Source organism: Mustelus asterias, chromosome 16 (assembly GCF_964213995.1).
Source record: "Mustelus asterias chromosome 16, sMusAst1.hap1.1, whole genome shotgun sequence".
In the NCBI taxonomy this organism is placed as follows: Eukaryota; Metazoa; Chordata; class Chondrichthyes; order Carcharhiniformes; family Triakidae; genus Mustelus; species Mustelus asterias.
The window spans coordinates 87565596-87589314 of NC_135816.1; the positions used below are offsets into that span (position 1 = coordinate 87565596).

Consider the following 23719-nt stretch of genomic DNA (forward strand, 5'->3'; position numbering starts at 1 on the left):
CAATTCAGCTACCTTATGGTATACATGTATGTTTATCGGATATCCCATTGTGACCGTAGCTGCCTTTTCGTACGCCCACCAAGCTGCTGCCAGACCTTGATAGCACGGAGGGTATCCCATTGCTACGTCGTCTAGCTTGGTACTGTAATATGCTACAGCCTGCCTTCGTCTACCCTTGCAATTTTCCTGCATTAACATTGCTGTAGCAAATCCGGCTTCTCTGTTACTCACAAATAAGTCAAAGGGCTTGTCATAGGTCGGTAAGGCCAATGCTGGTGCCTGTGCCATTTCTCTTTTCACGTTTTCAAATGCGTCTGAAGCATCTTTATCCCATTTTAGTTTGGCTTTTAATTCGTCACACCCTGCCTCCTTCATTATCTTTCGTAGTGCCTGCGTTTTTTCGGCATAGCTTTCCACCCATTCTGAACTGAATCCTGTCATTCCCAAAAATGTCATCATTTGTCCCACCGTCCGTGGTTTCGGAACTTGCAGTACTGCTTCTATTTGCTGTGAAGCTATCTCCTTCTGTCCTGCTGATATTTCTCTTCCCAAGTATTCTACCTTTTTCTGGCACAGCTGCAGCTTTTTCCTGGAAACTTTATGGCCCCCTTCTGCTAGTCTTTTCAATAGCTTTAAACTATCCTTCCTGCATTGTTCTTGTGTTTCTGTGCATAATAATAAATCATCCACATATTGTATCAGTGTTCCTTCCAACTGTATTCCTTCTAAATCTGCTCTCAACACCTGATTGAATACATGTGGGGAATGTTTAAATCCTTGGGGCATCCTATTGTATGTGTATTGTTTCCCCTCGTACGTAAATGCAAAGAGATACTGACTTTCTTGAGCTAGTGGCACACTAAAAAATGCCGAACATAGGTCTATTACAGTAAACCATCTACTTTCAGGTGGTATATTTGTCAACAAGGTATAAGGGTTTGGAACTTCTACCGGCATATCTTCCACTACCTCATTAATTGCCCTTAGATCATGCACCAATCTCCATTTTTCTCCGTCCGCCTTTTTCACTGGTAGTAGCAGTGTATTACACCTGCTCCGGGTTTCTTTTAATACCCCTGCTTCTATCAATCCCTTAATTGTCCCTCTAATTCCTTCAATTGCTTCTGTCTTGATTGGGTATTGCGGCCTATACGGCCCCTGACGTCCTATCTTTAATCTGACTTCAACTGGATTAGCGTTTTTGACCCTCCCTACATCCGTGTCCTGTCTGGACCACAACTCCTGCGGGAGGGAGTTCAAATCCTGCTCTAACCTCTCTCTCCACTCCAGTTCCTGTTTCTCAATTTGCACTCCTATTGTTATCTGCTTCGGTTTCCCAAGCATCTTAACATCCAAAATTATTTTCGTCATTTGTCCATTGCTGGACGTCCAAATATCTACATTGTCTGTCTGGACAAATTCTAAATCTTGTGCTCTCAACACCATTGGTCCTAGGTCTTTTGATCTGTATCCCGGATTCACTTTCAATGTGACATGTGGCTCCGCCCCAGATACAGAGAACCATTTGTTAACCCATTCATTCCTAACAATGGTGAGGGCTACTCCCTCTAGTCCGATTAAAATACTTCCTGACTTTATTTCCTGTTCTCGTCCTGCCTCCCTTTCCCATTTCTCCTGTATCTCAGGTTCCTGCCCTTCATCAAATATCATTGTACTGTGTAATTCTGTTCTTGGCCATTTGGCTTGTGGAACCCAAGTGTTTATAAGCTTTCCCCAAACTTCCCATATCTGTTTTTTAACTTGTTCCTCTATATCTCCCAACCAATATACATTAACCCCTTCCTTTCCTGGTATTTCAAGTGGATACATTCCCATCAAATCAATTCCTTGTTCAGTGCATTCTAATTTCAGTCCTAAACCTAGGATTGCATCCCTTCCCAATAGATTTAAAGGAGTTTTATCACATACTAAAATAGGTACATGGGTTGTCTTATTTCCAATGGTAACAGGCACCGGCGTCGTCATTCGAGCTAATGTTACTTTCCCCGAGAACCCCACAGTTTTTACAAACTGGTTTGACAATGGTAAGTGATCCGCATATTTCGTTTGCATGCACGTACATGTGGCGCCGGTGTCTATCATCATGGGGACCTCGATCCCTCCTACTCTAACGTTAACTATAGGTTCCTGCTCTGCAGTTTCTGTTATCTGTACGTGCTGTCCTACCATTTCGGGGTTCTCTGGGCCTCCCTATGGGGAATTCTGATGGTTTACCGGCCCTTGAAACATCGGGATGCTGTTTGGCGATCCTTGGATCAGTTGTTGGCCTGTCTGCTGCTGGTTTTCTCCCTGTCTGGGGAAATTCCGCGGGCAATTCCTTTTTATGTGCCCTGCCTCCCCGCACCCCCAACACACACCTGAAGGGCCAGGCAGTGGTCCCTGTCTCGGAGTCTGATGATTAACCTGTCCCTGTCCTCTCTGATTCTGATAGGGTGACCTACCACCTCCCTGTCCTTTCCCATTTCTATTCCAGTCAGTCTGACTTTGCAGGGCGTATGGGTTTTGATAATTTAGGCCATAGGCTCCTGGGTTCATGGACAGTGGGAAGGCAGAAATGTTATAGGTTATGACGGGCTGGCCTCCATCTCCGCTCCCCCCTTTGATTAGTGCAGGTATTTCCTCTGGCTTTTGCTCCACCATCATTGGTGCTATTTTTCTGGGTGCGAGATCCTCTTTTGCCTTCAGTTTATCCTTGCTTTTGATCTCCTCCAACTGTGCCTGAAGGAGTTTACGTTGTACCTCCTTCAGCTGTTTGTCTGCATTCTTTTCATCTTTGCGATGTCTCTCTACTGCATGGGCAACATAATCCACAAACTCTCGGTAATTTTTTGAGTCCAAGCCCACCACTTCCTCCAGCCTTGTCTTAGCTGGGGCTGGCAAGCCCTCTAGGATTGCAGCCCGGAACATGGAGTTGGCCAGTGGGTCTATTAGAATGTCCCTCTCCGTGTCCCTTCTCCACCTTTTTAATTGATTCTCCACATACACAGCTGCATTCTCCTCCTCTCCACACCCCTCTTCTCTCTTTCCCTTCTTGTTGGAATAGGGCTAATATCTCTAACTCCTTTTCTCGCTTCTCCCTTCTTTTGCTCGATTTATCCTTAATCTTATAGTTCTTTATCATTCCCTTCTGGTCCTCACACCTCTCTATGGACCATGTGCCTTCCTCCGGCCACTGTGTATTGGTCTTATTTGTTCTTTTGGCCCATTTTTTAGAGACGTGTTCTATATCTCCCCTAAGGGCTGGGAACTTATCCCCTAATATCTCCACTGGTGTCTTAACTTGGTGCGCCATTACTCGTCTTTTTGGATCACTGTCGCAATTTTTGTCACTTAGTCCGTCAGAGTTAGGTATTACAGTGATTATTACTTGCTGTATTGTTTTTCCGTGCTCAGTCCCCTGTTTACCTTTCCTTTGGATTTCTTTTGCCACTATCTGTAATTCTAACCGGGGTCCTGATATCCACTTCCCCGTAGTCCCCTGTCCCAGCACTATCTTCCTCTCCCGGGCCAGAGGGTAGTAGGTTTTCACTTGCTCGTCTATGTGTATAAAAATCCTGTATTGGTCAGATCCCTTTATTAATTTCTCTAGGGTTTCCAATTTTATTTCGTCTATCCAATTCCTATCGACTACTCTTTCCCAATTTACATACGGCCACTCATTCTTTATCTCCTCTAAGTTAATTATGTGTGTAATCTTTTTCCAATCCAGTGTTGCTTCCGTTTTTGTTATTATTCAAAGATTAGTTATTTTCAATCTTGTCACCAGGCAGTTTTGTCAGGGTAATTTTTCAAGTTGTTAGTTATTACCCTACCTATATTCCGACTCTCTCTCTTATTTCTGTCCTTCACGCTGTTGTCTCAGACCAGTTTGTTCAAATTGGTCTTTTACTTCCTCTATTCTAGCTGCTACTCCCCTTTCCTGTGGTTAAAATCCACTCCTGTGCTTTTGACTACTGTATTAGGTCAGAGAGCGATCTCTCACTGATCTCTCTCCCTCTCGGTTGACGTCCCTTACCCGAGGTCCTGGGTAGGTTTGGACTGGCAGGTTTTCCCACACTTACTCTCTTCTGGGCAAGTCGTGACCTGAAAAACCCGCTCCAAACCGCTCGACTTAACCTAATTGCATTACTTTAGCTTTCAGCCTTTTTCCCGTCTCACTTTTTACCCATTCACAGACAATACAGTATTCGCAGCGCGCTTTTGCATGCAAAAATTCTGCTCTTCAGATCAGACTCAGTCTCTCAAAAATTTTTACACAATTTGGTTTTACCTATGCAGGATATCTTTTTGGGTTGGGGAGATCCAGGACCAGCAGAGAGCCGGGCGCACCGGGCCTCGAGAAAACCCCTTTCTGACAACAAGGATTTACATGCATGCAAGTCTGCTTACCTTGTTGACAGAAGGCCGGCTGGGGACTTCTCGGTTCCGGTCGGACCACCGTCTCCGCTACTCCTTCCAGATGCTTTTCTGGGCGATCTCTCACCAACCCTGCTAAGCAGCGCCAATTTTGTCGTGGTTCCCCAGGACGACAATTCGTTCACATCGGTTTAAAACAGAGAGTCTGAGCAGCGATCTTCCAAGCAATAGACTTTATTTCTCAGCACAAGCGATAAAGCCGGGAACGTCCGGAACACTCCAAAGAGCCCTTGGGCTTACACTCTTTTATGTACATTTCAGCCTCATATCTCAAGATCCTCCTCTCCCTTTTACAGCCTGTCCTTGGTTGTTATCTTACCCTACAGCCCGACCTTTCTTTGGCCACCATTAGTTTTAGTTGACCCTTTATCTGTTTTCTTTGCAATTGGTCGCTCCCTGTTATATCTCTTTGTCTCTTAAACCATGGTGGTTATAACTCTTGCTCTTATCTGAACTTTTCTGTTTGTATAATAATCGTGGTTTTGCAGGCTAAGGCCGAATGTGTTTAGAAGAAAAGACATCCCCCCTGCTGATTTATGGTCCACTAATGTGTTTAGAAGAAAAGACACTCTCTCTGCTGACTTATGGTCCACTATTAAGTTGAACCACCACTTGATTATATTAGGTCGGGTCACACGAAGTTACTTTAGGTTATATACCCATCTCACTACTCACCTAAATCTGCTATATCATTTTACTAAAACCTGTGAATCTGAATTCCATACTAAACTCATACAATATCCAGTACAATTTCCCTTACACCCTCTGACAGTGCAGCACTCCCTCAGTACTGACCCTCTGACAGTGCAGCACTCCCTCAGCAATGACCCTCTGACAGTGCAGCACTCCCTCAGTACTGACCCTCTGACAGTGCAGCACTCCCTCAGTACTGACCCTCTGACAGTGCAGCACTCCCTCAGTACTGACCCTCTGACAGTGCAGCACTCCCTCAGCACTGACCCTCTGACAGTGCAGCACTCCCTCAGTACTGACCCTCTGACAGTGCAGCACTCCCTCAGTACTGACCCTCTGACAGTGCAGCACTCACTCAGTACTGACCCTCTGACAGTGCAGCACTCCCTCAGTACTGACCCTCTGACAGTGCAGCACTCCCTCAGTACTGACCCTCTGACAGTGTAGCACTCCCTCAGCACTGACCCTCTGACAGTGCAGCACTCCCTCAGTACTGACCCTCTGACAGTGCAGCACTCCCTCAGCACTGACCCTCTGACAGTGCAGCACTCCCTCAGTACTGACCCTCTGACAGTGCAGCACTCCCTCAGTACTGACCCTCTGACAGTGCAGCACTCACTCAAAACTGACCCTCTGACAGTGCGGCACTCCCTTAGCACTGACCCACTGACAGTGCAGCACTCCCTCAGTACTGACCCCCTGACAGTGCAGCACTCCCTCAGTACTGACCCTCTGACAGTGCAGCACTCCCTCAGCACTGACCCTCTGACAGTGCAGCACTCCCTCAGCACTGACCCTCTGACAGTGCAGCACTCCCTCAGTACTGACCCTCTGACAGTGCAGCACTCCCTCAAAACTGACCCTCTGACAGTGCAGCACTCCCTCAAAACTGACCCTCTGACAGTGCAGCACTCCCTCAAAACTGACCCTCTGACAGTGCAGCACTCCCTCAGTACTGACCCTCTGACAGTGCAGCACTCCCTCAAAACTGACCCTCTGACAGTGCAGCACTCCCTCAAAACTGACCCTCTGACAGTGCAGCACTCCCTCAAAACTGACCCTCTGACAGTGCAGCACTCCCTCAAAACTGACCCTCTGACAGTGCAGCACTCCCTCAGTACTGACCCCCTGACAGTGCAGCACTCCCTCAAAACTGACCCTCTGACAGTGCAGCGCTCCCTCAGTACTGACACTCTGACAGTGCAGCACTCCCTCAAAACTGACCCTCTGACAGTGCAGCACTCCCTCAGTACTGACCCCCTGACAGTGCAGCACTCCCTCAAAACTGACCCTCTGACAGTGCAGCGCTCCCTCAGTACTGACACTCTGACAGTGCAGCACTCCCTCAGCACTGACCATCTGACAGTGCAGCACTCCCTCAGTACTGACCCTCTGACAGTGCAGCACTCCCTCAGCACTGACCCTCTGACAGTGCCGCACTCCCTCAGCAGTGACCCTCTGACAGTGCAGCACTCCCTCAGCACTGACCCTCTGACAGTGCCGCACTCCCTCAGCAGTGACCCTCTGACAGTGCAGCACTCCCTCAGTACTGACCCTCTGACAGTGCAGCACTCCCTCAGCACTGACCCTCTGACAGTGCAGCACTCCCTCAGTACTGACCCTCTGACAGTGCAGCACTCCCTCAAAACTGACCCTCTGACAGTGCAGCACTCCCTCAGTACTGACCCTCTGACAGTGCAGCACTCCCTCAAAACTGACCCTCTGACAGTGCAGCACTCCCTCAAAACTGACCCTCTGACAGTGCAGCACTCCCTCAGTACTGACCCTCTGACAGTGCAGCACTCCCTCAAAACTGACCCTCTGACAGTGCAGCACTCCCTCAGTACTGACCCTCTGACAGTACAGCACTCCCTCAGTACTTACTCTCTGACAGTGCAGCACTCCCTCAGTACTGACCCTCTGACAGTGCAGCACTCCCTCAAAACTGACCCTCTGACAGTGCAGCACTCCCTCAGTACTGACCCTCTGACAGTGCAGCACTCCCTCAGTACTGACCCTCTGACAGTACAGCACTCCCTCAGTACTTACTCTCTGACAGTGCAGCACTCCCTCAGTACTGACCCTCTGACAGTGCAGCACTCCCTCAGTACTGACCCTCTGACAGTGCAGCACTCCCTCAGTACTGACTCTCTGACAGTGCGGCACTCCCTCAGCACTGACCCTCTGACAGTACAGCACTCCCTCAGTACTGAACCTCTGACAGTGCGGCACTCACTCAGTACTGACCCTCTGACAGTACAGCACTCCCTCAGTACTGAACCTCTGACAGTGCGGCACTCACTCAGTACTGACCCTCTGACAGTACAGCACTCCCTCAGTACTGAACCTCTGACAGTGCGGCACTCACTCAGTACTGACCTTCTGACAGTGCAGCACTCCCTCAGCACTGACCCTCTGACAGTACAGCACTCCCTCAGTACTGAACCTCTGACAGTGCGGCACTCACTCAGTACTGACCTTCTGACAGTGCGGCACTCACTCAGTACTGACCCTCCGACAGTACACCACTCCCTCAGGACTGAACGTCTGACAGTGCGGCACTCACTCAAGACTGACCCTCTGACAGTGCAGCACTCCCTCAGCACTGACCCTCTGACAGTGCAGCACTCCCTCAGCACTGACCCTCTGACAGTGCAGCACTCCCTCAGTCCTGACCCTCCGACAGTACACCACTCCCTCAGGACTGAACCTCTGACAGTGCGGCACTCACTCAAGACTGACCCTCCGACAGTACACCACTCCCTCAGCACTGACCCTCTGACAGTGTGGCACTCCCTAAGCACTGACCCTCTGACAGTGCGGCACTCACTCAAGACTGACCCTCTGACAGTACAGCACTCCCTCAGTACTGACCCTCTGACAGTGCCGCACTCACTCAGTACTGACCTTCTGACAGTGCAGCACTCCCTCAGTACTGACCCAAGAGTGAATTTCTCAGAGTTGCAAAATGCAACATGCACAAAGGTACCGCTGAGATTTGAACTCAGGATCTCCTGTTTACTAGACAGGTGCTTTAACCAACTAAGCCACGACACCTACAGAAAACAAATGTTATAATTTGTCATAAAATTAAAAGGAAAATCCTGTGGATGCTGCAACCTGAAACCATCTGGTCCTTCGTGCTGCTTCACTATTTACTAAGGCCATGGCTGATCCCTTTCTGTTGGCTTCCACATTCTCCATATTCCCCTCCCCCTCCCCGATAATCTTTAATTCTCTCACTCAACAAATATCGAACTCCCTCCGCCAGGAAAATATTCAGTGACCCCGTCCTCCAGCACCTTCTGAGGCAGAGTTTAAAAGTGGCACAAGCCTCTGAGAGAAAACAAATCTAATCATCTCTTGACCTAAAAGGGCGCCCCCTAATGTTCAAACAGCGCCCCCTTGTTTTGGCCTCACCCACAAGAGGAAACATCTTTTCCACCTCCACCTTCCCAAGACCGTTCAGCATCTTAGAAACTTTAATCCAGTCACCCCTTCACTTTCCTAAACTCCAGCTGAAAGAAGCCCAGTCTGTCCAATCCAACTTCATGAGAAAACCTGCTCATTCCAGGGAGCAATCCAGTAACCACCCACCGCCCCCCGACCATGAACTGCCTCCAGCTCAGTTACATTCACAGTCATGTGGTTCCATAGTGTAGTGGTTATCACATCTGCCTTACACGCAGAAGGTCCTGGGTTCGAAGCCCAGTGGAGCCAGTGGTATTTTGTTCCTATACCCAGAGAGCAATGGAACTGCCTTGAATTCGCTGTTCTTTCACAGTGACTTGTCCTTTGAATAGTCAGATGCTAACAAATGCAGAGGATCTGAGAGACTTGGGTTCATGTCCATATATCCCTGAAAGTGGAAAGATCGATAATAAGGTGGCGAACTAAGCTCAAGGGACACTTGTCTTTATAGCCAAGACATAGAATATAAGAGCAGATTGGCTATGATGGAGTTGTATAAAACAGCTGAAGACCAAAGAATTGAACACTGACCCTTCACATCTGGGGAACAGCTGCTCCTTATCCACTCTGTCCGTGCCCCTCATAATCTTGTCCACCTCAATCAGGTCGCCCCTCAGTCTTCTCTGCTCCAACGAAAATAATCCATGCTTCCGCAAACTCTCTTCATAACTTCAATGCTCCGTCCCAGGCAGCATCCTGGTGAATCTCCTCTGCACCCTCTCCAGTGCAATCACATCCTTCCTAAAATGTGGTGACCAGAACTGCACACAGTACTCCAGCTGTGGCCTCACCAAAGTTCTATACAACTCCAACATGACATCAACACAAACAGTTGACTTACTGTTGGACTCATAATAGGAATGAGAGAGGATCTAAAGTGGGTGATTTCATGAGGTCCTGGTTCTTCCAAATGATGAAATGCTCAAATCGATTTGACTTTTGGATATTTAGAAAGTTACAACAAACAATCATCTTGATCTCAAAGTGGATAATATCACACTTCCCCACCCCCATTAAAATCAACTCCCTCTCATAGTTTGCGCTCGAGCTCACTGTGAAAGTCAGCTAGCTCAAGGCAGGAAAAACATACATGCTGGGAAGCTTGGATAGTACAGTCAGAAAAGCATTGGAATTCTAATTTGAGGGTCCAGGGGTCAAGTCACTGTTTGGGTTTTGCTTTTCTTCCGCCCTGAACGCAATTGTTTGAGATGTGTTTCAAAATAGATGAACAGATGTCCTTTAACAAATTCCTCACACGCGATTGACAATTCCAAGAGTCGCCGGCAGCAACATTCATCCATTTTAATAGGTGTTTGATGGCCGGAGCAGACAAAATGGGCCTCTGGGCTTCTTTTCCTGCTCGAGAACTGTGTGACGGGAAAGTATAATTTGAAAGAGACCGGTGCGAAGAGGTCTTAGAAACTTTAATCCAGTCACCCCTTCACTTTCCTAAACTCCAGCTGAAAGAAGCCCAGTCTGTCCAATCCAAACTCATGAGAGAACCCGCTCATTCCTCGCACATTCGGTGGATAAACACAAAGTCCAGTATGGAACACAGATCAAGGCACCGCTGAGTTCTCAGAATCTCCTCTTTACCAGGCAAGCGCTTTTACCAAATAAACCACGGCATCAACAAAAAAGCTGGGTGAAAGTTATAATTTATTGATGAAGATAAAAGGAAATGAGTGTGGATGCTGGAATCTGAAACACAAACAGAAAATGCTGGAAGTCTCAGCGGGTCTGACAGTATCTGTGGGGAGGGAATAGAGACAATGTTTGGAGTTCATCTGCCTGAAGGCAGGGGGTGCAGGAAAAGGTAGGGGCATCATTAGCTGTGGAGTTCCCATCAAATCGAGGGGTCGGTGATGGGGTTCACTTTAAGTTGCTGACTTTCATTTCTTTTGACTATTCTTGTGATTTTGTTGTTTCTTCTCCTGTGCCGGTTGCTCGGAAACACTTTTTCAGAATCTTTTCAATCTCCTTGTTTGCCATGATGAATTCCCCACTCTCTCCCTCTAACACACATTGCTTTTGTCTCCTCTCTTCCTGTTTAATAGACTTGTTGAAGCTTTTACTGTGAGTGTTTCTAATTGCTGAGAGATTTCTCTAATTGGACACTTTCCCCTTTGAATCCTTGTTCCTGGTCCTTTGCTGCATTGTAAAAACATCCCAATATTTTCTGCTGCCATTAATGTTGCTGCTTTGGAAATATTGTTCTTTCCATTGGACAGCTGAGCTGGAATGGCAGGATGCGCATGCGGAGTGCGGGAGAAGAAGGGGCGCGTGCGCAGTCCGTGCATGGAGGGCCGCATGCGCAGCGCGGAAACATGGGCGGGGCCTTAAACCCACCCTTGCCACCAACCCCACGGAAGCTGCGGCATCACATGCTCTGAGTCGTCATCAGGAGGCGTGGCTTGCAGTCAGCAGTAGGCGGGGCCTAGCCGTGACCAGTGGGCGGGGTTTGTGTCGTCATCAGGCTGCGGCTCTGTGTCGTCATCAGGCAATCACAGGAGGAAAAAGCCGGCATCCGGCACTGGCGCCTGCGCAGTCACCTAGGGGCGGGGCCCAGGCCTCAACAGGGGCGTGAGGGAGGCGTCGCTCATCGGCTGTGGGAGGCATCACACAGAACCAGCTCATCGACTGAGGGAGGAATCACACAGAACCAGCTGTTCGGCTGAGGGAGGCATCACACAGAACCAGCTGTTCGGCTGAGGGAGGAATCACACTGAACCAGCTGTTCGGCTGAGGGAGGAATCACACTGAACCAGCTGTTCGGCTGAGGGAGGAATCACACAGATGGATCTCATCGGCTCCCAGAGGAATCAGGCAGGAGGGTGGGAACCGGAGCAGCAGCTCAGTGGGTAAGATTTGGGGGTTCAGGTGCAGAGCTCCTTAAAATGCCACAAACAGGAGCAGAAATAGTCCAGAAGGCCAAAGGAATGCTGCCCTTCATATCGAAAGGGCTGGAGTATCGGGATGCAGATGTTATGCTGCAGTTGTTCAAACCCCGAGTTAGAGGCCACTGAGAATCCTGTGAGCCGGGATGGACAGGATACCTTAGGAAGGATGGTTCAACCCTGGAGGGAGCTCAACGCAGGTTGACAAGAATCATCCCTGGACTTCAGGGGTTCAGTTCCACGCAGAGATTAGACAAATTAGCCCTTTATTGTCTCCAATTCGGAAGGCTGAGGGGTGATCTGATAGAAATCTACAAAATATTTCCAGGGAAGGACAGGGTGGATCAGGAGAAACTGTTGCCACGAGTTGGGGCCAAGCCATTGCGGAGAGTTGTTGGGAAACACTTCTACCCACAGAGACTGGAGGAGGGTTGGAACTCTCTTCCTCAAACGCCGCTGGATGCTGCTTCAATTGTGAGCTTTCAGTCTGAGACAGACACATTTTTATTGAGCAGGGGGATCAAGGGATATGGGCCCAGGGCAGGTACATGGGGTCAGGACACAGATCAGCCATGATCTTATTGAATGGCAGAGCGGGATCGAGGGGCTGAATGCTCAACTCCTCTTATTATGTTCCTGTGTTCCTAGATGGAGCTCATCGGCTACGTGAGGAATCGCACAGACGGTGCTCATCGGCTACGGGAGGAATCGCGCAGACGGTGCTCATCGGCTACAGGAGGAATCACGCAGACGGTGCTCATCGGCTACGGGAGGAATCATGCAGATGGTGCTATTCGGTTATGGGAGGAATCGCGCAGACGGTGCTCCTTGGTTCCAGGGGAGGTAACACGCCACTCACACTTTCTGACTTACACACAGATATATACATATTCTCTCTCACTCAGTCTCTCATTCATTCACACATGCTCACTGTCACACACACACACATTCACACAGCCTCTGTCACATCATGCACTCACACACACTGAGAATAACACACAAAAATACACTCACACACACAAACACACTCACACACGCTCACACACACATGTCAGGGGAGTGCAGTGTGTGCGGTCAGTCAGGGGAGTGCGCGGGCTGTGAGTGCGGCCAGTCAGGGGAGTGCGGGTGCTGTGTATGTGGTCAGTTAGCGGAGTGTGGGTGCAGTGGTTGTGGCCAGTCGGGGGAGTGCGGATGCAGTGTGTGCGGCCAGTCAGGGGAGTGCAGGTGCTGTGAGTGCGGCCAGTCAGGGGAGTGCGGGTGCAGTGAGTGCGGTCAGTCAGGGGAGTGTGGATGCAGTGAGTGCAGTCAGTCAGGGGAATGTGGATGCAGTGAGTGCGACCTGTCAGGGGAGTGTGGATGCAGTGAGTGCGGTCAGTCAGGGGAGTGTGGGTGCAGTGAGTGCGGCTAGTCAGGGGAGTGTGGGTGCAGTGAGTGCGGTCAGTTAGGGGAGTGTGGATGCAGTGAGTGCAGTCAGTCAGGGGAGTGTGGGTGCAGTGAGTGCGGCTAGTCAGGGGAGTGTGGGTGCAGTGAGTGCGGTCAGTCAGGGGAGTGCGGTGAGTGTGGCCAGTCAGAGGAGGGCGGGTGCAGTGAATGCGGCCAGTCAGGGGCGTGCGGTGAGTGCGGCCAGTCAGGGGAGTGCGGGTGCAGTGAGTGCGGCCAGTCAGGGGAGTGCGGGTGCAGTGAGTGTGGTCAGTCAGGGGTGTGCGGGGGCAGTGAGTGTTGACAGTCAGGGGAGAGCGGGTGCAGTAATTCCGGTCAGTCAGGGGAGTGCGGGTGCAGTGAGTGTGGCCAGTCGGGAGTGGGGCTGCAGTGAGTCCGGCCAGTCGGGGGAGTGCGGGGGCAGAGAGTGCGGCCAGTCAGGAGAGCGCGGGTGCTGTGAGTGCGGTCAGTCGGGGGAGTGCGGGTGCAGTGAGTGCGGTCAGTCGGGGGAGTGCGGTGAATGCGGCCAGTCAGAGGAGTGCGGGTGCAGTGAGTGCGGCCAGTCAGGGGAGTGCAGGTGCAGTGAGTGCGGCCAGTCAGGGGAGTCCGGGTGCAGTGAGTGCGGTCAGTCAGGTGAGTGCGGATGCAGTGAGTGCGGCCAGTCACGGGAGTCCGGGTGCAGTGAGTGCGGTCAGTCAGGTGAGCGCGGATGCAGTGAGTGCGGCCAGTCAGGGGAGTGCGTGTGCAGTGACTGCGGCCAGTCAGGGGAGTGCGGGTGCGGTCAGTCAGGGGAGTGTGGGCGCAGTGAGTGCAGCCTGTCAGGGGAGTGCGGATGCTGTGAGTGCGGTCAGTCAGGAGAGTGTGGGCGCAGTGAGTGCGACCAGTCAGGGGAGTGTGGGTGCAGTGAGTGCGGCCAGTCAGGGGAGTGCGGGTGCTGTGAGTGCGGTCAGTCAGGGGAGTGTGGGCGCAGTGAGTGCGCCCAGTCAGGGGAGTGTGGGCGCAGTGAGTGCGCCCAGTCAGGGGAGTGTGGGTGCAGTGAGTGCGGTCAGTCAGGGGAGTGTGGGAGCAGTGAGTGCGGTCAGTCAGGGGAGTGTGGATGCAGTGAGTGCGGTCAGTCAGGGGAGTGCGGGCGCAGTGAGTGCGGCCAGTCAGGGGAGTGTGGGTGCAGTGAATGTGGTCAGTTAGCGGAGTGTGGGTGCAGTGGTTGTGGCCAGTCGGGGGAGTGCGGGGGCAGTGAGTGCGGTCAGTCAGGGGAGTGTGGGTGCGGTGAGTGCGGCCACTCAGGGGAGTGCGGGTGCAGTGAGTGCGGTCAGTCAGGGGAGTGCGGTGAGTGCGCCCAGTCAGAGGAGTGCGGGTGCAGTGAGTGCGGCCAGTCAGGTGAGTGTGGCCAGTCAGGGGAGTGCGGGTGCAGTGAGTGCGGCCAGTCAGGGCAGTGCGGGGGCAGTGAGTGCGGCCAGTCAGGGGAGTGCGGGTGCAGTGAGTGCGGCCAGTCAGCGGAGTGCGGGTGCAGTGAGTGCGGCCAGTCAGGGGAGTGCGGGTGCTGTGACTGCGGTCAGTCAGGGGAGTGTGGGCGCAGTGAGTGCGGTCAGTCAGGGGAGTGTGGATGCAGTGAGTGCGGTCAGTCAGGGGAGTGTGGATGCAGTGAGTGCGACCTGTCAGGGGAGTGTGGGTGCAGTGAGTGCGGTTAGTCAGGGGAGTGTGGATTCAGTGAGTGCGGTCAGTCAGGGGAGTGTGCGTGCAGTGAGTGCGGCCAGTCAGGGGAGTGCGGTGAGTGCGGCCAGTCAGAGGAGTGCGGGTGCAGTGAGTGTGGCCAGTCAGGGGAGTGCGGTGAGTGCGGCCAGTCAGGGGAGTGCGGTGAGTGCGGTCAGTCAGGGGAGTGCGGTGAGTGCGGCCAGTCAGAGGAGTGCGGGTGCGGTGAGTGCGGCCAGTCAGGGGAATGCAGGTGCAGTGAGTGCGGCCAGTCAGGTGAGTGCGGATGCAGTGAGTGCGGCCAGTCACGGGAGTCCGGGTGCAGTGAGTGCGGTCAGTCAGGTGAGTGCGGATGCAGTGAGTGCGGCCAGTCAGGGGAGTGCGGGTGCAGTGAGTGCGGTCAGTCAGGTGAGTGCGGATGCAGTGAGTGCGGCCAGTCACGGGAGTCCGGGTGCAGTGAGTGCGGTCAGTCAGGTGAGTGCGGATGCAGTGAGTGCGGCCAGTCAGGGGAGTGCGGGTGCTGTGAGTGCGGCCAGTCAGGGGAGTGCGGGTGCTGTGAGTGCGACCAGTCAGGGGAGTGCGGGGGCAGTGATTGCGGCCAGTCAGGGGAGTGTGGGGGCAGTGAGTGCGGCCAGTCAGGGGAGTGCGGGTGCTGTGAGTGCGGCCAGTCAGGGGAGTGCGGGTGCTGTGAGTGCGACCAGTCAGGGGAGTGCGGGGGCAGTGATTGCGGCCAGTCAGGGGAGTATGGGGGCAGTGAGTGCGGCCAGTCAGGGGAGTGCGTGTGCAGTGACTGCGGCCAGTTAGGGGAGTGTGGGTGCAGTGAGTGCGGCCACTCAGAGGAGTGCGGGTGCAGTGAGTGTGGCCAGTCAGTGGAGTGTGGATGCAGTGAGTGCGGCCAGTCAGGGGAGTGTGGATGCAGTGAGTGCGGCCAGTCAGGGGAGTGCGGGTGCAGTGAGTGTGGTCAGTCAGGGGTGTGCGGGGGCAGTGAGTGTTGTCAGTCAGGGGAGTGTGGGTGCAGTTAGTGCGGTCAGTCAGGGGAGAGCGGGTGCAGTAATTACGGTCAGTCAGGGGAGTGTGGGTGCAGTTAGTGTGGCCAGTCAGGGGAGTGCGGGTGCAGTAATTACGGTCAGTCAGGGGAGTGCGGGTGCAGTGAGTGCGGCCAGTCGGCAGTGGGGCTGCTGTGAGTCCGGCCAGTCGGGGGAGTGCGGGGGCAGAGAGTGCGGCCAGTCAGGGGAGTGCGGGTGCAGTGAGTGCGGTCAGTCAGGGGAGTGCGGTGAGTGCGGCCAGTCAGAGGAGTGCGGGTGCAGTGAGTGCGGCCAGTCAGGGGAGTGCGGGTGCAGTGAGTGCGGTCAGTCAGGGGAGTGCGGTGAGTGCGGCCAGTCAGAGGAGTGCGGGTGCAGTGAGTGCGGCCAGTCAGGGGAGTGCGGTGAGTGCGGCCAGTCAGGGGAGTGCAGGTGCAGTGAGTGCGGCCAGTCAGGGGAGTGCAGGTGCAGTGAGTGCGGCCAGTCAGGGGAGTGCGGGTGCTGTGAGTGCGGTCAGTCAGGGGAGTGTGGGCGCAGTGAGTGCGGTCAGTCAGGGGAGTGTGGGCACAGTGAGTGCGACCAGGGGAGTGTGGGTGCAGTGAGTGCGGCCAGTCAGGGGAGTGTGGGCGCAGTGAGTGCGACCAGTCAGGGGAGTGTGGGCGCAGTGAGTGCGGCCAGTCAGGGGAGTGTGGGCACAGTGAGTGCGACCAGGGGAGTGCGGGTGCAGTGAGTGCGGTCAGTCAGGGGAGTGTGGGAGCAGTGAGTGCGGTCAGTCAGGGGAGTGTGGATGCAGTGATTGCGGTCAGCCAGGGGAGTGTGGGTGCAGTGAGTGCGGCACGTCAGGGGAGTGCGGGTGCTGTGAGTCCGGCCAGTCGGGATTGCGGGTGCTGTGACTGCGGTCAGTCAGGGGAGTGCGGGTGCAGTGAGTGCGGTCAGTCAGGGGAGTGCGGGCGCAGTGAGTGCGGCCAGTCAGGGGAGTTCGGGTGCAGTGAATGTGGTCAGTTAGCGGAGTGTGGGTGCAGTGGTTGTGGCCAGTCGGGGGAGTGCGGGCGCAGTGAGTGCGGCCAGTCAGGGAAGTGCAGGTGCAGTGAGTGCGGTCAGTCAGGGGAGTGCGGTGAGTGCGGCCAGTCAGAGGAGTGCGGGTGCAGTGAGTGCGGCCAGTCAGGGGAGTGCGGGTGCAGTGCGTGCGACCAGTCAGGGGAGTGCGGGTGCAGTGAGTGCGGCCAGTCAGCGGAGTGCGGGTGCAGTGAGTGTGGGTGCAGTGAGTGCGGCCAGTCAGGGGACTGCGGGCGCAGTGAGTGCGGGTGCAGTGAGTGCGGCCAGTCAGGGGACTGCGGGCGCAGTGAGTGCGGCCAGTCAGGGGGGTTCGGGTGCAGTGAGTGCGGCCAGTCAGGGGAGTGCGCGTGCTGTGTATGTGGTCAGTTAGCGGAGTGTGCGTGCAGTGGTTGTGGCCAGTCGGGGGAGTGCGGGTGCAGTGAGTGCGGCCAGTCAGGGGAGTGCGGGTGCAGTGAGTGATGTCAGTCAGGGGAGTGTGGGTGCAGTGAGTGCAGTCAGTCAGGGGAGTGTGGGTGCAGTGAGTGCAGTCAGTCAGGGGAGTGTGGGTGCAGTGAGTGCGGCTAGTCAGGGGAGTGTGGGTGCAGTGAGTGCGGTCAGTCAGGGGAGTGCGGTGAGTGCGGCCAGTCAGAGGAGGGCGGGTGCAGTGAATGCGGCCAGTCAGGGGAGTGCGGTGAGTGCGGTCAGTCAGGGGAGTGCGGGTGCAGTGAGTGCGGCCAGTCAGGGGAGTGTGGGTGCAGTGAGTGTGGTCTGTCAGGGGTGTGCGGGGGCAGTGAGTGTTGTCAGTCAGGGGAGTGTGGGTGCAGTTAGTGCGGTCAGTCAGGGGAGAGCGGGTGCTGTAATTACGGTCAGTCAGGGGAGTGCGGGTGCAGTGAGTGTGGCCAGTCGGGGGAGTGCGGGGGCAGTGAGTGCGGCCAGTCAGGGGAGTGCGTGTGCAGTGACTGCGGCCAGTCAGGGGAGTGTGGGCGCAGTGAGTGCGACCAGTCAGGGGAGTGTGGGTGCAGTGAGTGAGTTCAGTCACGGGAGTGTGGGAGCAGTGAGTGCGGTCAGTCAGGGGAGTGTGGATGCAGTGAGTGCGGTCAGTCAGGGGAGTGCGGGTGCTGTGAGTGCGGCCAGTCAGGGGAGTGCGTGTGCAGTGACTGCGGCCAGTCAGGGGAGTGTGGGCGCAGTGAGTGCGACCAGTCAGGGGAGTGTGGGTGCAGTGAGTGCGTTCAGTCACGGGAGTGTGGGAGCAGTGAGTGCGGTCAGTCAGGGGAGTGTGGATGCAGTGAGTGCGGCCAGTCAGGGGAGTGCAGGTGCAGTGAGTGCGGTCAGTCAGGGGAGTGCGGTGAGTGCGGCCAGTCAGGACAGTGCGGGGGCAGTGAGTGCGGCCGGTCAGGGGAGTGCGGGTGCAGTGAGTGCGGCCAGTCAGCGGAGTGCGGGTGCAGTATGTGCGGCCAGTCAGGGGAGTGCGGTGAGTGCGGCCAGTCAGGGGAGTGCGGGTGCAGTGAGTGCGGCCAGTCAGGGGAGTGCGGGGGCAGTGAGTGTTGTCAGTCAGGGGAGAGCGGGTGCAGTGAGTGTGGCCAGTCAGGGGAGTGCGGGGGCAGTGAGTGTTGTCAGTCAGGGGAGTGCGGGGGCAGTGAGTGTTGTCAGTCAGGGGAGTGCGGGTGCAGTGAGTGTTGTCAATCAGGGGAGTGCGGGTGCAGTGAGTGCGGTCAGTCAGGGGAGTGCGGTGAGTGCGGCCAGTCAGGGGAGTCCGGGTGCAGTGAGTGCGGTCAGTCAGTGGAGTGCGGGGGCAGTGAATGTGGCCAGTCACGGGAGTCCGGGTGCAGTGAGTGCGGCCAGTCAGTGGAGCGCGGGTGCTGTGCGTGCGGTCAGTCAGTGGAGTGCGGGGGCAGTGAATGTGGCCAGTCAGGGGAGTGCGTGTGCAGTGAGTGCGGCCAGTCAGGGGAGTGCGGTGAGTGCGGCCAGTCAGGGGAGTGCAGGTGCTGTGAGTGCGGCCGGTCAGGGGAGTCCGGGTGCAGTGTGTGCGGTCAGTCAGGTGAGTGCGGATGCAGTGAGTGCGGCCAGTCACGGGAGTCCGGGTGCAGTGAGTGCGGCCAGTCAGGGGAGTCCGGGTGCAGTGAGTGCGGCCAGTCAGGGGAGTGCGTGTGCAGTGACTGCGGCCAGTCAGGGGAGTGCGGGTGCAGTGAGTGCGGTCAGTCAGGGGAGTGTGGGCGCAGTGAGTGCGGTCAGTCAGGGGAGTGTGGGCGCAGTGAGTGCGGCCAGTCAGGGGAGTGTGGGTGCAGTGAGTGCGGCCAGTCAGGGGAGTGCGGATGCAGTGAGTGCAGCCAGTCAGGGGAGTGCGGATGCAGTGAGTGCAGCCAGTCAGGGAAGTGCAGGTGCAGTGAGTGCGGCCAGTCAGGGGAGTGCGGATGCAGTGAGTGCGGCCAGTCAGGGGAGTGCGGGTGCTGTGAGTGCGGCCAGTCAGGGGAGTGCGGGTGCAGTGAGTGCGGTCAGTCAGGGGAGTGTGGATGCAGTGAGTGCGGTCAGTCAGGGGAGTGTGGATGCAGTGAGTGCGACCTGTCAGGGGAGTGTGGATGCAGTGAGTGCGGCCAGTCACGGGAGTGCGGGTGCAGTGAGCGCGGTCAGTCAGGGGAGTGCAGGTGCAGTGAGTGCGGCCAGTCAGGGGAGTCCGGGTGCAGTGAGTGCGGTCAGTCAGGTGAGTGCGGATGCAGTGAGTGCGGCCAGTCACGGGAGTCCGGGTGCAGTGAGTGCGGCCAGTCAGGGGAGTGCGGATGCTGTGAGTGCGGTCAGTCAGGGGAGTGTGGGTGCAGTGAGTGCGACCAGTCAGGGGAGTGCGGGTGCATTGAGTGCGGTCAGTCAGGGGAGTGTGGATGCAGTGAGTGCGGTCAGTCAGGGGAGTGTGGATGCAGTGAGTGCGGTCAGTCAGGGGAGTGAGGGTGCAGTGAGTGCGGCCAGTCAGGGGAGTGCGGGTGCAGTGAGTGCGGCCAGTCAGGGGAGTGTGGGTGCTGTGAGTGCGGCCAGTCAGGGGAGTGCGGGTGCTGTGAGTGCGGTCAGTCAGGGGAGTGCGGGTGCAGTGAGTGTGGTCAGTCAGGGATGTGCGGGGGCAGTGAGTGTTGTCAGTCAGGGGAGTGTGGGTGCAGTGAGTGCGGCCAGTCAGGGGAGTGCGGATGCAGTGAGTGCAGCCAGTCATGGGAGTGCGGATGCAGTGAGTGCAGCCAGTCAGGGAAGTGCAGGTGCAGTGAGTGCGGCCAGTCAGGGGAGTGCGGGTGCTGTGAGTGCGGCCAGTCAGGGGAGTGCGGGTGCAGTGAGTGCGGTCAGTCAGGGGAGTGTGGATGCAGTGAGTGCGGTCAGTCAGGGGAGTGTGGATGAAGTGAGTGCGACCTGTCAGGGGAGTGTGGATGCAGTGAGTGCGGCCAGTCAGGGGAGTGCAGGTGCAGTGAGTGCGGTCAGTCAGGTGAGTGCGGATGCAGTGAGTGCGGCCAGTCACGGGAGTCCGGGTGCAGTGAGTGCGGTCAGTCAGGTGAGTGCGGATGCAGTGAGTGCGGTCAGTCAGGGGAGTGCGGATGCTGTGAGTGCGGTCAGTCAGGGGAGTGTGGGTGCAGTGAGTGCGACCAGTCAGGGGAGTGTGGGTGCAGTGAGTGCGACCAGTCAGGGGAGTGTGGGTGCAGTGAGTGCGACCAGTCAGGGGAGTGTGGGTGCAGTGAGTGCGGCCAGTCAGGGGAGTGCGGGTGCTGTGAGTGCGGTCAGTCAGGGGAGTGTGGGAGCAGTGAGTGCGGCCAGTCAGGGGAGTGCGGGTGCTGTGAGTGCGGCCAGTCAGGGGAGTGCGGGTGCAGTAATTCCGGTCAGTCAGGGGAGTGCGGGTGCAGTGAGAGCGGCCAGTCACAGGAGTGCGGTGAGTGCGGCCAGTCAGGGGAGTGCGGGTGCAGTGAGTGCGGCCAGTCAGGGGAGTGCGGGTGCTGTGAGTGCGGCCAGTCAGGGGAGTGCGGGTGCTGTGAGTGCGGTCAGTCAGGGATGTGCGGGGGCAGTGAGTGTTGTCAGTTAGGGGAGTGTGGGTGCAGTGAGTGTGGCCAGTCAGGGGAGTGCGGGGGGCAGTGAGTGCGGCCAGTTAGGGAAGTTTTGGTGCAGTGAGTGCGGCCAGTCAGGGGAGTGCGGGTGCAGTGAGTGCGGTCAGTCAGGGGAGTGCGGTGAGTGCGGCCAGTCTGAGGAGTGCTGGTGCTGTGAGTGCGGCCAGTCAGGGGAGTCCGGGTGCAGTGAGTGCGACCAGTCAGGGGAGTGTGGGTGCAGTGAGTGCGACCAGTCAGGGGAGTGTGGGTGCAGTGAGTGCGACCAGTCAGGGGAGTGTGGGTGCAGTGAGTGCGGCCAGTCAGGGGAGTGCGTGTGCAGTGACTGAGGCCAGTCAGGGGAGTGCGGGTGCTGTGAGTGCGGTCAGTCAGGGGAGTGCGGATGCAGTGAGTGCGGCCAGTCAGGGGAGTGCGGTGAGTGCGGCCAGTCAGGGGAGTGCAGGTGCAGTGAGTGCTGCCAGTCAGGGGAGTGCGGGTGCGGTGAGTGCTGCCAGTCAGGGGAGTGCGGGTGCAGTGAGTGCGGCCAGTCAGGGGAGTGTGGTGCAGTGAGTGCGGTCAGTCAGGGGAGTGTGGGTGCAGTGAGTGCGGGCAGTCAGGGGAGTTCGGGTGCAGTGAGTGCGGCAAGTCAGGGGAGTGCGGGTGCTGTGAATGTGGTCAGTTAGCGGAGTGTGGGTGAAGTGGTTGTGTCCAGTCGGGGGAGTGCGGTGCAGTGAGTGCAGCCAGTCAGGGGAGTGCAGGTGCAGTGAGTGCGGTCAGTCAGGGGAGTGTGGATGCAGTGAGTGCGGTCAGTCAGGGGAGTGTGGATGCAGTGAGTGCGACCTGTCAGGGGAGTGTGGGTGTAGTGAGTGCGGGTAGTCAGGGGAGTGTGGATGCAGTGAGTGCGGTCAGTCAGCGGAGTGTGGGTGCAGTGAGTGCGGCTAGTCAGGGGAGTGTGGGTGCAGTGAGTGCGGTCAGTCAGGGGAGTGCGGTGTGTGCGGCCAGTCAGAGGAGTGCGGGTGCAGTGAGTGCGGCCAGTCAGGGGAGTGCGGTGAGTGCGGCCAGTCAGGGGAGTGCGGGTGCAGTGAGTGCTGCCAGTCAGGGGAGTGCGGGTGCGGTGAGTGCTGCCAGTCAGGGGAGTGCGGGTGCAGTGAGTGCGGGCAGTCAGGGGAGTGTGGTGCAGTGAGTGCGGTCAGTCAGGGGAGTGTGGATGCAGTGAGTGCGGGCAGTCAGGGGAGTTCGGGTGCAGTGAGTGCGGCAAGTCAGGGGAGTGCGGGTGCTGTGAATGTGGTCAGTTAGCGGAGTGTGGGTGAAGTGGTTGTGTCCAGTCGGGGGAGTGTGGTGCAGTGAGTGCAGCCAGTCAGGGGAGTGCAGGTGCAGTGAGTGCGGCCAGTCAGGGAAGTGCGGGTGCAGTGAGTGCGGTCAGTCAGGGGAGTGTGGATGCAGTGAGTGCGGGTAGTCAGGGGAGTGTGGGTGCAGTGAGTGCGGCCAGTCAGGGAAGTGCGGGTGCAGTGAGTGCGGCCAGTCAGGGGAGTGTGGGTGCAGTGAGTGCGACCAGTCAGGGGAGTGTGGGTGCAGTGAGTGCGGCCAGTCAGGGAAGTGCGGGTGCAGTGAGTGCGGCCAGTCAGGGGAGTGCAGGTGCAGTGAGTGCGGCCAGTCAGGGAAGTGCGGGTGCAGTGAGTGCGGCCAGTCAGGGGAGTGTGGGTGCAGTGAGTGCGACCAGTCAGGGGAGTGTGGGTGCAGTGTGTGCGGCCAGTCAGGGGAGTGTGGATGCAGTGAGTGCGGGTAGTCAGGGGAGTGTGGATGCAGTGAGTGCGACCAGTCAGGGGAGTGTGGATGCAGTGAGTGCGGGTAGTCAGGGGAGTGTGGATGCAGTGAGTGCGGTCAGTCAGGGGAGTGCGGGTGCAGTGAGTGCGACCAGTCAGGGGAGTGTGGGTGCAGTGAGTGCGACCAGTCAGGGGAGTGTGGGTGCAGTGAGTGCGACCAGTCAGGGGAGTTTGGGAGCAGTGAGTGCGGCTAGTCAGGGGAGTGCGGTGTGTGCGGCCAGTCAGAGGAGTGCGGGTGCAGTGAGTGCGGCCAGTCAGGGGAGTGTGGATGCAGTGAGTGCGGCCAGTCAGGGGAGTTTGGGAGCAGTGAGTGCGGTCAGTCAGGGGAGTGCGGTGAGTGCGGCCAGTCAGAGGAGTGCGGGTGCAGTGAGTGCGACCAGTCAGGGGAGTGTGGGTGCAGTGAGTGCGGTCAGTCAGGGGAGTGTGGATGCAGTGAGTGCGGTCAGTCAGGGGAGTGTGGATGCAGTGAGTGCGGTCAGTCAGGGGAGTGTGGATGCAGTGAGTGCGGTCAGTCAGGGGAGTGAGGGTGCAGTGAGTGCGGCCAGTCAGGGGAGTGCGGGTGCAGTGAGTGCGGCCAGTCAGGGGAGTGTGGGTGCTGTGAGTGCGGCCAGTCAGGGGAGTGCGGGTGCTGTGAGTGCGGTCAGTCAGGGGAGTGCGGGTGCAGTGAGTGTGGTCAGTCAGGGATGTGCGGGGGCAGTGAGTGTTGTCAGTCAGGGGAGTGTGGGTGCAGTGAGTGCGGCCAGTCAGGGGAGTGCGGATGCAGTGAGTGCAGCCAGTCATGGGAGTGCGGATGCAGTGAGTGCAGCCAGTCAGGGAAGTGCAGGTGCAGTGAGTGCGGCCAGTCAGGGGAGTGCGGGTGCTGTGAGTGCGGCCAGTCAGGGGAGTGCGGGTGCAGTGAGTGCGGTCAGTCAGGGGAGTGTGGATGCAGTGAGTGCGGTCAGTCAGGGGAGTGTGGATGAAGTGAGTGCGACCTGTCAGGGGAGTGTGGATGCAGTGAGTGCGGCCAGTCAGGGGAGTGCAGGTGCAGTGAGTGCGGCCAGTCAGGGGAGTCCGGGTGCAGTGAGTGCGGTCAGTCAGGTGAGTGCGGATGCAGTGAGTGCGGCCAGTCACGGGAGTCCGGGTGCAGTGAGTGCGGTCAGTCAGGTGAGTGCGGATGCAGTGAGTGCTGCCAGTCAGGGGAGTGCGGATGC

The 23719-nt window shown here is 56.6% G+C and overlaps 2 non-coding genes across 2 annotated transcripts; one reads left to right on the plus strand and one right to left on the minus strand.

Moving 5' to 3' along the window:
- Positions 1-8113: 8113 nt before the first annotated feature.
- On the minus strand, positions 8114-8187 carry trnat-agu (transfer RNA threonine (anticodon AGU)). Its single transcript has one exon. It is a non-coding gene; the product is annotated as a tRNA-Thr (tRNA).
- A 590-nt stretch (positions 8188-8777) lies between these two features.
- On the plus strand, positions 8778-8850 carry trnav-uac (transfer RNA valine (anticodon UAC)). The gene has a single exon. It is a non-coding gene; the product is annotated as a tRNA-Val (tRNA).
- The last annotated feature ends 14869 nt before the right edge of the window (positions 8851-23719 follow it).